Source organism: Myxocyprinus asiaticus, chromosome 8 (assembly GCF_019703515.2).
Source record: "Myxocyprinus asiaticus isolate MX2 ecotype Aquarium Trade chromosome 8, UBuf_Myxa_2, whole genome shotgun sequence".
Lineage (NCBI taxonomy): Eukaryota > Metazoa > Chordata > Actinopteri > Cypriniformes > Catostomidae > Myxocyprinus > Myxocyprinus asiaticus.
In genome coordinates, this window is record NC_059351.1 from 9,981,645 (window position 1) to 9,993,879 (window position 12,235).

General features: G+C 35.8%; 1 protein-coding gene across 2 annotated transcripts in view; it reads left to right on the forward strand.

The window, feature by feature from the left end:
• Positions 1 to 12,235, forward strand: part of LOC127445096 (ETS-related transcription factor Elf-2-like) — a 30,158-nt gene continuing 17,923 nt past the window's right edge. For both annotated transcript variants that reach the window (XM_051704877.1, XM_051704873.1), the window contains exon 1: positions 1 to 322. The gene's annotated coding sequence lies outside the window, so the exon portion shown is untranslated. The remainder of the gene's footprint in view (positions 323 to 12,235) is intronic.

The following is a 12,235-nucleotide window of genomic DNA, read 5'->3' on the forward strand; positions in this document are numbered from 1 at the left end:
GTGAATCATGACTCTGTCCTGGAACACAATCCCCTCCGTGACTGTTTCTGTTCGGTCTAAGAGGCTAGTTGTACTTGGGCTGGTGATCTGTGTTTGAAGCTCGTATCATCAGTCAGTATTGTTCAGTGTGTGATCAGCAGTCCGTTCAGATTCTTGTATGTGTGCTTGTTTGCGCATATTTGATCAGGTGTGTTAGCCGCTAGCAGCCACCGTCTGACGGGCTCTCGCCAACTTCAGTCAACAAACTCTCAGTGTTTCTGATATGTGTGCAAACTGAGGAAGCCTTGAGTGTGGATTTCATCTGGAGAATAAGCAACTGAAGGTAAGAGATCCACTTTTACGGTTTCCATCTCCTTCATGACACATTAGCAGTATTTGTGCGGTCCTTAGCTAGCTTAGTTTGTTGGAAAGCTAACAAGAAACTGCCATTGAAAGGGGCTTTTTAATGGTTTTGCATGATTATTAAAAGTGATTCTGTTATTTTGCCAGCTTAAGTTTTAACTTATTTAAAATCGACTGTATTTATTGTGTTATTTTCCCAGCTTCTAATATGCTAGCTGGTTTAGCTAAATGCTAGCAGAGAGTTGACAACTAGAACCATTTATACATATTTCTGTTCAGTTCTCACTTTCACGCTTTCTGATAATATTAGGGTTTTTAAATTAATTTCAGAAACCTAAAGTTTTAATACTGCTAGCCACATGACTTTTATTTTGCAGGTTTTGCAATCTTGTTGTGATGCTTCACAGTTCACAAGATAAGAAGCAGATACAAGACTCAAAGTTTATGCTTGAGTAAAGCTGTTTTTATTACTTTAAGTAAAAGAGTGGGCTCTAAAGTGTTTTATTTTTTTATTTTTTTAATTTTTTATATACCTTACCTTAAATAAGGTACTGTGGAAACGTTGGTGTGTTTATATTGTAACGCCCATTAATTAGGAGAGTAAATTGTCAATAAGACCATTGCCCTGTTGCAAAGAACAATTAGTTGTGAAGTAATAAGTTCAGAAGTGAAATGTTGTTGACCCTTCGTTATAATTGTAAGGGTCGTATCATGTATTTTTTTTCTCCTTTTTTCTCCCCAATTTGGAATGCCCAATTCCCAGTGCGCTCTAAGTCCTCGTGGTGGCGTAGTGACTCGCCTCAATCCTGGTGCGGATGACGAATCTCAGTTGCCTCCAATTTTCTCATAATTTGCTCACCCTCATGCCATCCCAGATGTGTATGACTTTCGGTGAACACCAATTATAATTTTTAGAAGTATATTTCAGCTCTGTAGGTCCTTACATTGCAAGTGAGTGGTGGCCAGAACTTTGAAGCTCCAAAAAGTACATAAAAGCAGCGTAAAAGTAATCCATACAACAACAGTGGTTAAATCCATTTCTTCAGAAGCAATATTATAGTTGTGAGTGATAGGTGGCCACTTTCACTTTCCACATTCTTCTTCTTTTGTTTTTAGCTTTCGCATTCTTTGTGCATATCGGCACCTACTGGGCAGGGAGGAGAATTCACAGCAAAAGGGGACTTCAATATTGATCTGTTTCTCACCCACACCTATAATATCGCTTCTGAAGGCATGGATTTAACCACTGGAGTTGTATGGATTACTTTTATGCTGCCTTTATGTGCTTTTTGGAGCTTTAAAGTTCTGGCCACCATTCACTTCCCTTAAATGGAACTACAGAGCAGAGATAATAAAAAAAAAAAAAACAAAAAAAAAAACACTTGAACGTCCCATTATGTTTCCTTTGCATCTGAAGTCCCCCCCCTCCGTATGTGTCCCTCTACTATATTGTGAATCATGATTCTGTCCACTTGGAATCCATGCATCTTATCACGTGGCTTGTTGAGCGTGTTACCGCGGAGACTTTTCTGTGGTTTACTGGTATAAATGTATTTTACATGCTTTATATGCACCATAATAGTTGTGGCATCAGATCTGCACCTTTGATCAGATATTATGTGGCGGGCATCAGTGCTTTGTTTTGAAATCATGCCACAGACTTGGGTTTCATCAACTCCCTTTGTAAGGTGAGAAATTAAACTATCTAGGCCTTAGAGAATGAAGTGAAGTGCAGAGGCTTGCATGGGACTTTGATCTGCCTATCAGCAGTCACTGATTTCCAAAGATAAGGTCTGTAAAAGTGCTGGGGTCTGAAAGTACATTGAACACCACAGATTCGCTCCTAGGAATTAGGCTATGTCTGTAATGTCTGGGTTCTCTCACAATAGGGTCAGAGCATATGATAATGGTAAATATCGCTTTGGGTAGGAGAAAAATTGAGAAGTTTATTGAGAAATGTGCAAGCATGCACAGGAAAAAGGACCGGAGAGATTAAGTGAGTTGAGGGTGGAGCATAATACACATTAGAGTGCAGTGGATTATGTTCAGTATGCAGACGTTGCAGGGTTGCAGATCAAGTCCCCATGTTCAAGGTGAGTTTGTGTTAGTGTTTTCATTCAGTTTACAGTCTTATTTCCGTTTTACTCAAATGTTCCACTAAAGTGACTTGGACAGGATAAGGTTTCCTTCCTCTTGAACCTGCTATCAATAAACAGGGTGTGTTCAGTGTTCTTTGGAACTGGAATTCTTAAACACAAGGCATTTGCTCATTGATCAGAATGACATATTAATATGAACCTCTAATATAATGATATTCACTTTTCACACCTTGATATTAGGGTTGCATCTAACGATTATTTTGATAATCGATTAATCTAACGATTATTAGAATGATTATTCGGCGATTATTGAAATGATTAATCATTAGCTCTTAACCGATTACTCAGCTTGTGCCCTGACTTAAAAGGTTGTATTACTTACTAACAATAGAGGCCAATATCATCTTTTAAAAATACTTCTACATGACATTCACTGAATTAAAGGGGAAAAAATACTTTTTATTAAGTTTAATTCAGTAAAGAAATTCACGGCAATATGACAGCAACATATTGTCTTGTTTTCCCTTTAAAATTGTTTAAAAATCCTTAAAACAAGATACATTTACTTGAGAAGCATCATATATGATATTTAGACTTGCTTTAAGAGAATGCATCTTAAATATAAGTGTATTTTTTCACTTGGTTATACTTCTGTGAGTGCAGTAAAGACAAAATACACTTATTTAAGATCTATTCTCTAAAAGCAAGTCTAAATATCTTATATGCTGCTTCTCAGGTGAATGCATTTTTTTTTTTTAAAGGAATTTTATATATTTTAAAATATTTGTATTTTTTATATTATGTTCAACATTCTCAAATAACAATTTTTTCTCTCTGCAGTATATCTGCTAAAGAAAATCTAAGTTTTTTTAAAGGAGTTTTAGATATTTATATTGGAAAACAAGCCAAAACTAAAACAGATCAAAAACTCTCTCTCCCCTCTCTGTTCACTTCAATCCATCTTCAACTCACAAAAACAAACTCTCTCTTATTAATAAAGCTGCGTATTGCAAATTTTCTTTACAATAAGAAATGCACAGTAACACATATATTATGATTCAGTAAGTCGTGAGCCATCACGTTATATTCTAGCTGCAGCAAGTGCACACTTGAGGGACGAGCGTCCCCATGACAGAGTGCGCATCATTCGGGTGCAGTTTCAATTTAGATTTAGATCGGGACATTGACGCAACTCATAGAAGAGGCGCTGACCGCACAGAGAAATGCCTGTTTTGGAGTTTGTGGTTATTTATATGATCTGCTTCTGTATTATTTGAACTTTAATGAAGTTATAACACATTAAATATAACTACATTTAAGATGTAACATTGGGGTGTTTCCTTTAAAGACGCTTGACACACAAGTTTTGCTTCAGTGGAGCGGCAGCTCCGGCTCTGCTTATTCCACAACGAAAGTGCTTCTGTATTTACTTATTTTGTATTTTTGCATTATAATTCCCTCATACTTTGCGATCTACATCACCTGAAGCTGTTTGGAAAGTTTAGAGTGCATCTGGACTGCAAGCTGTGTAATTCTTCCTCTCCTCAGTCAGGCGCGAACTGCGGTGCTGCTCTCGCGCATCATCATTAGAGTTTAATGTGATCTCATGTTTCATTAAATGAGATCAAACGACTATTCGAAAAATTCAACATTCGGCAATTTTTTATCGTCGATAACGTCAACTAATCGTTTCAGCCCTACTTGATATATCAACTTATGCCCATGGAATTCTTAACCCATTACCGCTTAGCCAAGTAGACATTTTAATTGTCTTGTAAACAGCTCTGCAATGTTCAATTCATAAAAACTTGCTGTCAAAATGTGTATTTGTTTTTCCTTTATAGCTGTATTGGCAGTGTAATCTGCTGTAAGCCTATATTGTCAAAAATTAACAATTTTGATACACTGTAAAACTTTTTGCTGTAAATTTACAATAAAATATTGGCAGCTGGGTTGCCAGCCACTTACTGTATTGTTACAGTACTACTACTGTAATCAACATTTACAGTATAGTACTGTTATTAGCAAATACAGTATCCTACTGTAATATCAAGTAAAATGAAAGTATTAAACTGTGTTGCCTACAGCAATTTATTGTATTTTTACAGGGGAATACTGTAATTACTGCTTTTCATACTGTACATTTAGATTAAATTATTTGTCTTTAAATAATTACAAATATCATACTTGTCATTTTTCACAACAGTACTAGCAATAGCAAATGGATGTTTTAAAACATTTATTTTTTTAAAGCAAAGAGCAGAATTGCCTTTTATGAACATGCGAGCTGAAATGTCAGCTGTAATGATTTATAAATACATTTAAAATGCAATTAACAGTTCACAATTATCAGTGCAGTAATCTTATTTACTTTTTAAGGTTCTTACAAATGTGAACAGATAGTACAACAAGTGAATTGAGAATGGATATGTTTTTCAGAAATATATTTTAAAATTACCCAGAAACTGAAAGAAAAAAAAAATCAATAATGCTACACTGACAAGGTACTCACCTGCCTTCTGCTTTAAAACATCCTCCCAGTATCGGTACAGCAAGTTGTAGGAAACACTGGGGCCAGTAGTGTTTTCTAGTGTAAACATTATGGGACAGTTGGCATCTTTAACCTTCAACAGTTCAACAGACTAAAACTATGCAATAGCAAGATGGATACTAACAACAGTACATGGCCAATATGACATTATCGAACAATACAGTTACTGTTTAAGAACACAGAGCTACTGTAATATCTTACCACTAAATCCCCAAATCATTGACTGTTACTGTAAGTCTATTAAATTTTTGTCAAAATCCAGTTGAAACATCTTCAGAATGTGTCTTCTTGTGTTGAACAATTTTCATATAAAATTTCATATAATATGAAACATCCAGAAATGACCTAGAAACTTACAAAGCCTGAAAAAAACAAAATCCCATTCAAAATCCATTAGATTTTGCAGAAGATAGGAAACGTGCGGATTCACAGTACTGTTCTTTTTTTTGCACTACCTTGCCAGTCTTCTTGGAAGTCACTTTCCCTTTCTTGGTTTTTGAGCCACGTCCAGGGTTGATGTCAATAAAGCACCTAAAATGTGTAAAGATGTACATCTTTGCTATCTCCTTATCACACCATCGGTTTGCTAACAATATCGTCTGTGGCAATACTCTGTGACTTTAATCAAAAAATAATATTTGCTGATAATACACACCCTCCGGAGTGATATAGATGATCTAGAAGATATAGATGACTTTTTTTCTTCATCAGAACAGAACACAAGATTTTTAGAATGAAATTCCAGCTCTTATAATGTATACAATGCAAGTGAATGTATGAAGAACGTATCACTGACCTGGAAATGAATGCCACGTAAGCACGCACATAAGCACTTATGTCAGGTAAGTGCTTTCGTGATGCTCATTTCCTGGTCAGTGATCCGCATTCTTCATAAGGTAACGGGAATACAGACGACACAGATCAATCACATTATGACCGGAAGCAATTGTTTATAGTTAGAAATATCTTAATTATAGATTAGTTTCCTAAAAACACGTAGTGTTTCACTTCAGAAGACATTAATTGAGCAACTGGATTCATGTGGATTACTTTGATGCTGCCTTTATCTGGTTTGGACTCTCAAAATGATGGCACCCGTTCACTTGCATTGTATGCATTGTAAGAGCTTGGATTTCCTACTAAAAATCTTCATTTGTGTTCTGATGAAGAAAGTATGTCATATACATCTTGGATGGCCTGAGGAGTGAGAGTACATTATCAGCAAATTTTCATTTTTGGGTGAACTATTCCTTTAATTTTATTGTGTCCTTTGTGATGTGTGTATAACATAAATTATTAGATGAAAATGTTAAACATGCAATATATCGTTCAGAAACAACTGTATTAAACATTTGTGAAAGAATACTGAACTTTTTTACAAACATGGTCAAGATAAGGCTTGTGACAGTTCACTCTATATTAATACATATGGTTGGCAAATATGCTAATATCAAACCTTTGAACAAACTCTAGGGTGCACGCTGCTGCTTCCTGATACTGGAGGTTGAAATTGTAGAATGCGGCAAACAGCGCTGCAAGGCCAGAGACAAAGTTGGGTGGTGCACCTTCATACACATCTTGACCTTCCATGCTCAACATCCACCACTGGTTGCTTAGAGGTTGACCTGAAAATGAAAACTATAAATACTTAAATACTATAAGCTATTGTGGGTTCCACTGTGATGTAACTTAATCGGTACATCGTGGTTTCAACTCACAAGCTCTGATATAAATTTAATACAAATTAAGTAGCCAATTAAAATGTTATTTTATATATTTCTCACACTATCAGCACTCTCTCCCTGTCTGTCTGTTTGTGACAGAGACCCTGTCTAAAGACACGCAGTCATGCGCTGTAAAAAACAGTTACATTTAAAAACACACGTAGGCAGCGCATTGGACTGTGTATTAGTAAGCACATATAAATGTGGATTTAAGAACATATTAGATGATTGAACACTAGCATTTTTGTTTATTAAGTAGTGTAAATGGTGCATTTTTTTTATTAACCAGGTCACTGTGCTTTCATACACAAGTGTTTTTAAAGTGTGTGAACGTCCTCCTGCATGCTTGTCACAGTGAGTGATGAGTGCTGCTACAATGACCTGCAAAAAGGAGCAAATAAGAGCGATTCTATAATTACATTTGTTAAAGGAGAGTTAAGGGTGGGTTCTCTTGGTCCGGACCAAAAAAGAAAATGATACATTTAGTCCTGGTTCTCTTAGCGTTCACACTGGCATTTTTTACATCGAACCTAAAAATAGAATACAAAAGGCATAAGGATAAGGTCACAGCCTGATTGGACAGCTTTATGACGTATATTTTGTGACGGAACTTGCCGAACATCCAAAACAATGCTGGCTGCTGGGCTAAATGTGCTTGTTGGATGTATATATGGTAGCATTTTTATCAGCTGAGAACAAATGAAGAGCTAATAAAATGTTTAAAGGAGTCAAAACAGCGCCAGGAATTCCTCCGTTGCGCACACAAACGAAGGATGGCTGACGGCGGTTCCGACGCCTGTACCAAACTGTAATGGGCAACATAACTGCTATGATGAGAAGAACCAGGTATGCTTGAGGTCAGTATTAGGCAAATTACTTTATTGGTCCGTTTAGACGTTTTTAGTCCATGTTGCGTTCATTAATCAATCGAACCGCACCAGAGTTCATTTGGAAGCGGACCGAGACCCACTATTCAGGTGTGTCAGCGTTCACACATGTTCAAATGAACCGCACCAACAGAGCAATCGCACAAGAGTTCGTTTTAATTGAATCAAACCTGCCAAGTGTGAACACACCCAAAAATGAACACTTTGCATCACATTGTATCAAGTCAAATTGTGTTATAACGCATCGCATCGTCTCACTGAATCATATCGTATGGTTGTTTTCTTGAAATTTGTTCTTGTTACATTATGAATGATCAAATTAATCAAGATGCAGATTGCATCGGGCTGAGAGACAGAGATGAACTTTCCTAATGTTTACATACCAAGAATTATAAGTCTTGTACTCCCTGGCAGATGTAGAGATTGCTGGACGTCAGACGGAGTTGCAAATTCCTGAAACAAAATTATAGAAAAGACAGCACGCCCATCATTAAAAGACAACCAAAAACATAAAACATGTTGCATTTGAGTGTTCAGCCACATTGGATTCATCACCGTGAGGCCTCTGGATTGAAACACTCAACTGCAGTATATTATCACGTAGCCTTTCTGCTGAAGAGTTTAGATGATTTCTAGATATTTATTTATTCTTTATTTTAATGTTCAGCATATGACTGATACTAAACAGTACTGATGTTTATTTAGCTATTTATTGTATTTTTATTTATTCTTTATTTTATTGGTCAGCAACTGACTGATACTGAATATACAGTACTGATGTTTATTTATCTATTTTTTTATTTATTCTTTATTTTAATGTTCAGAATATGACTGATACTAAACAGTACTGATGTTTATTTAGCTATTTATTTTATTTTTATTTATTCTTTATTTTAATGGTCAGCAATTGACCGATACTGAACATACAGTACTGATGTTTTTTAAGCTATTTATTGTATTTTTATTTATTCTTTATTTTCTCAGTGTTCATTTCTAGAATTTGTTGACAATGTATAATAATAATGTCAAATATTCTTTGATAAAAATATTTAGGAAAGCAGCCTTCTGAGTACCTTTGCATAGTCATATCGGTGAACAATCCACATTGAAAAGGTCTGTTTTCATTCCAGCTCAAAAATTAACTATATTGGCCACCATATTGGTAATCAGTGAATTTTCCCCCTCTAAAATCGGTATCGATCTCAAAAATCCCATATCGGTCGGGCTCTATTTGCAGTACAGGCACAAATGTCTGTTTCCATCATCACATGAATCCCTGAAGAGTAAACATAAAACACTTTATGTCTAAAATGTAGAAGTTCAAATGTATTTGCTAGTTAACTAGACTTAGAAGCTTTTAGAACTTGAAATGAGTGCAAAAAAAATGTCTCTACAGTATGACACTGTATTACGAATGAAACAGGCTGAAAATTGAAATCTGCTGTATTTTTAGAACCATTCTGTTAAAGATACAGCATGTTATTGTTTTATGGAAATACAGTAGAATACTGTTAGAAATTACCTGTAAATTTACAGTAAAGGGTTACAGTGCGCCCCCCCCCCCCCCCCCCAGCAACTTCAAAACTCTTGATTTTTCTCAAGTTCTTTCTGAACCTTTTCGATTTAATGCATCTGCACTGCTGTGGATAAAAATTGAGAAATATTAGGCCTTGTCCAAGATCAGTAGGTCTGTGAGGCAATGTGATGTCACAATACCCTGAACCTAACTCTACCAATTTCAGTGATCAGATAACCGGGTCTGAATGCAGGAAAATTTGTGTGCTTTGTGAACCATTTGATCTGCGTTTGGCTCACATATTTGACCCCTGCTGACTCGAACACAGTTTTCTGTGTTTGCCATCTGTACTTGTCTCAGTCTCTGCTTTTGTATTCATATATAGTTAACAGTGATGGCTGTCAAGCTCCTAAATGTCTGAAAAGCACTAGGGCTGCATAATTCATTGAAATAAAATTGAAATCACTATGTGAACTTGTGCGATTATTAAACCTGATCGCACTACTCGTTTCAAAGCAGCGCTGCACTGTCCTGTCTGTATTGTGTTAGTGCATTATTACAGTGCTTTCAAAGCAGTTCTGTGCTCCACAACTCCATCTCCTGCTCAGAGTAACAGATGTGCTCTGAGTTCGGTTATGTTTGATGATTTAGAACTCATTGGTTTAACCGCAGTTCAAATCGCATTATTTTTCAAAATAATCGCAATATGACTGTCCAAATCTTGCAGCCCTTAAAAGCACCATAAAAAAAAACAAAGTCAACGTGGTCTCATTGAATGAACGTTACTTTGACTTGCCTTGTACATGCCAGTTTCTACATTTTGCTATAGTTTCCTGGTGTAATTAACACTAGAGGCGCTACAACAACTGTGTGGTTTAATCATTGTCACAAATCACGAGTACAGTTTTTGATTTTGGTTTTCTAAAAACTTATTTTCACTCTATTATGCACCCCCCACTATGTTATGATATCAAAACACTTTTACTTTAACTCATGATATGAAAAACAATACATTTAAACACTTGCATTACAGACCCACCTACAAATATACACTTATTCCTATGTCATTAGCTTGCTTGATAGCTCACCTGATAGAGTGTCGACCACTGAGCTCGACGGTCGTGGTTCGAGTACAGCCAAAAATGCACGAAAGTGAAAGTGGAGTAGAAGCGACACAAAATGAAGTGGTTGCTTCAATTAAAGGAGCAATATGTAACATTGACATCAAGCATTTAAAATGGGTACTGCAATCCAAATTCAAAATATTGGAGAGAGTTGTCTTCCTTGCCCCCTCCTCCCCAGACTTGAAGCTCACACGGGTTGCCAGGTTGAGGATACGCAGCAGGAACGAGCAAACTGACAATGGCAAGCGACAAGCCTAACATTGTAAGTTGATCAGCTAATGTATACGTTTGCAGTGTTTTTATTGTTTGCAAATTATAAACCAGCACATGTGGATTTTTTATAACTCTGTCAATGTTAGCTAGATGAATTGCTGGCTTCCATGGCTGCAGTGCACTGTGTTTACCCGTTAACTTGTTTCAAATCTGGAAACCCGGGGTGTCGAAATACTATTGGGAAATGGGCAGTGGGTGGGATCACACAGGCCAAAACACAAACAATTTCTGGCCCAGAACAGATTTTTCAAAGTAGAATATACTGGCTGTAGCATTGTTTTCGGAGAAGCCAGTATTTCAATTTAGCATGTTTCCTAAATCTCTTATAACATATTATGATAAATGTATGCTTTAGCACAGTAAATATATTACATACAGGGTTGAGAGGGTTACTTTTGAAGTGTATTCCACTACAGATTACAGAATACATGCAGTAAAATTTTATTTGTAATGTATTCCGTTAGATTACTCAAAGTCAGTAACATATTCTAAATACTTTGGATTACTTCTTCAGCACTTGTAGATTTTTTTAACTTGTTTTGACTATAAAAAGACAAAATACACATGTTAAAAATGCATTCTCTGAAAAACCTAAATATCTTATGCAGTGTTGTTTCTAAAACTAGATAAATCAAATTGATCTTATTTTAATGATTTTTAGATATTTTTACAGGAAAACAATAAAAAAAATTATCATCAAGAATACGTTTTTTGCCCTAATTTCAAAGGTCTTACTAGAAAAAAAGTAATTATGATCCAACATGAATTTTCTTGATAAAAAAATTATTGTGCCTGGTAACGTGCATGTAAAATGGCTAGAAATAGCATTTTAGCTTAGCGTAAAGCTGACAATTTACACAAGGTTTTTTTTTTCTATTTCTTCTGCTCCAGAACTTACTTCTCTGTCTGCTCGTATGAATGTAACACATCATAAGAAAGTGTTTCACCGCTGTTCAAATGCACTTTGGATCACATCATTATATGTGTAAATGTTTTCCATCTGAAAGGATCTAAATATTAAATAAAGCAAAGTAATCTCTTCAGTAATCAAAATACTTTTTGAATGTAACTGTATTCTAAATACCAATGATTTAAATTGTAACTGTAGTGGAATACAGTTACTTATATTTTGTGTTTTAAATACGTAATCCCGTTACATGAATTCCGTTACTCCCCAACCCTGTTTACATATTGCAGCTTAAATGTGTTTTCTTTTGTATTATTTTGAATTTGCATTTAAAAATCTTTTCGGACACTATTGGTTAGGTTTAGGGTAAAGGTTTAGGTTAGGGAGGTACATTTTAGTTATTAAAACCTCCATCTAAAATTCACCTTAAAAACCTTGTCTGATTACAACCTCATTTCGCTCTGTTTTGGTGCCTCCCAGTTGAAAACTGCAGCCAAACGTGTAATGAAGCACGTAATTTCAGTTTTGCAAAAACCTTGCAATGCTCATGTAAATTTCATGAGACCAGGCTGCATAAAGTACATTCGACTTGTGCGCTTTATTTGAAGTCCTCAAAAGCTATATAAGGTTTACGTAATTTAAGCCACAAATCACTGAAAATCTTGACCTCCGCTTTTGCTGTCAAATCTCATTCACACTTCCGCATATTCAAACTTGGTGCATCAAAATGTATTGTGCCAAGTTTGACGTCAACAATGCCAAAAGCCATTGGTTGTCACGAATAAAATCAACTTGTAATCATGATGCTTCAA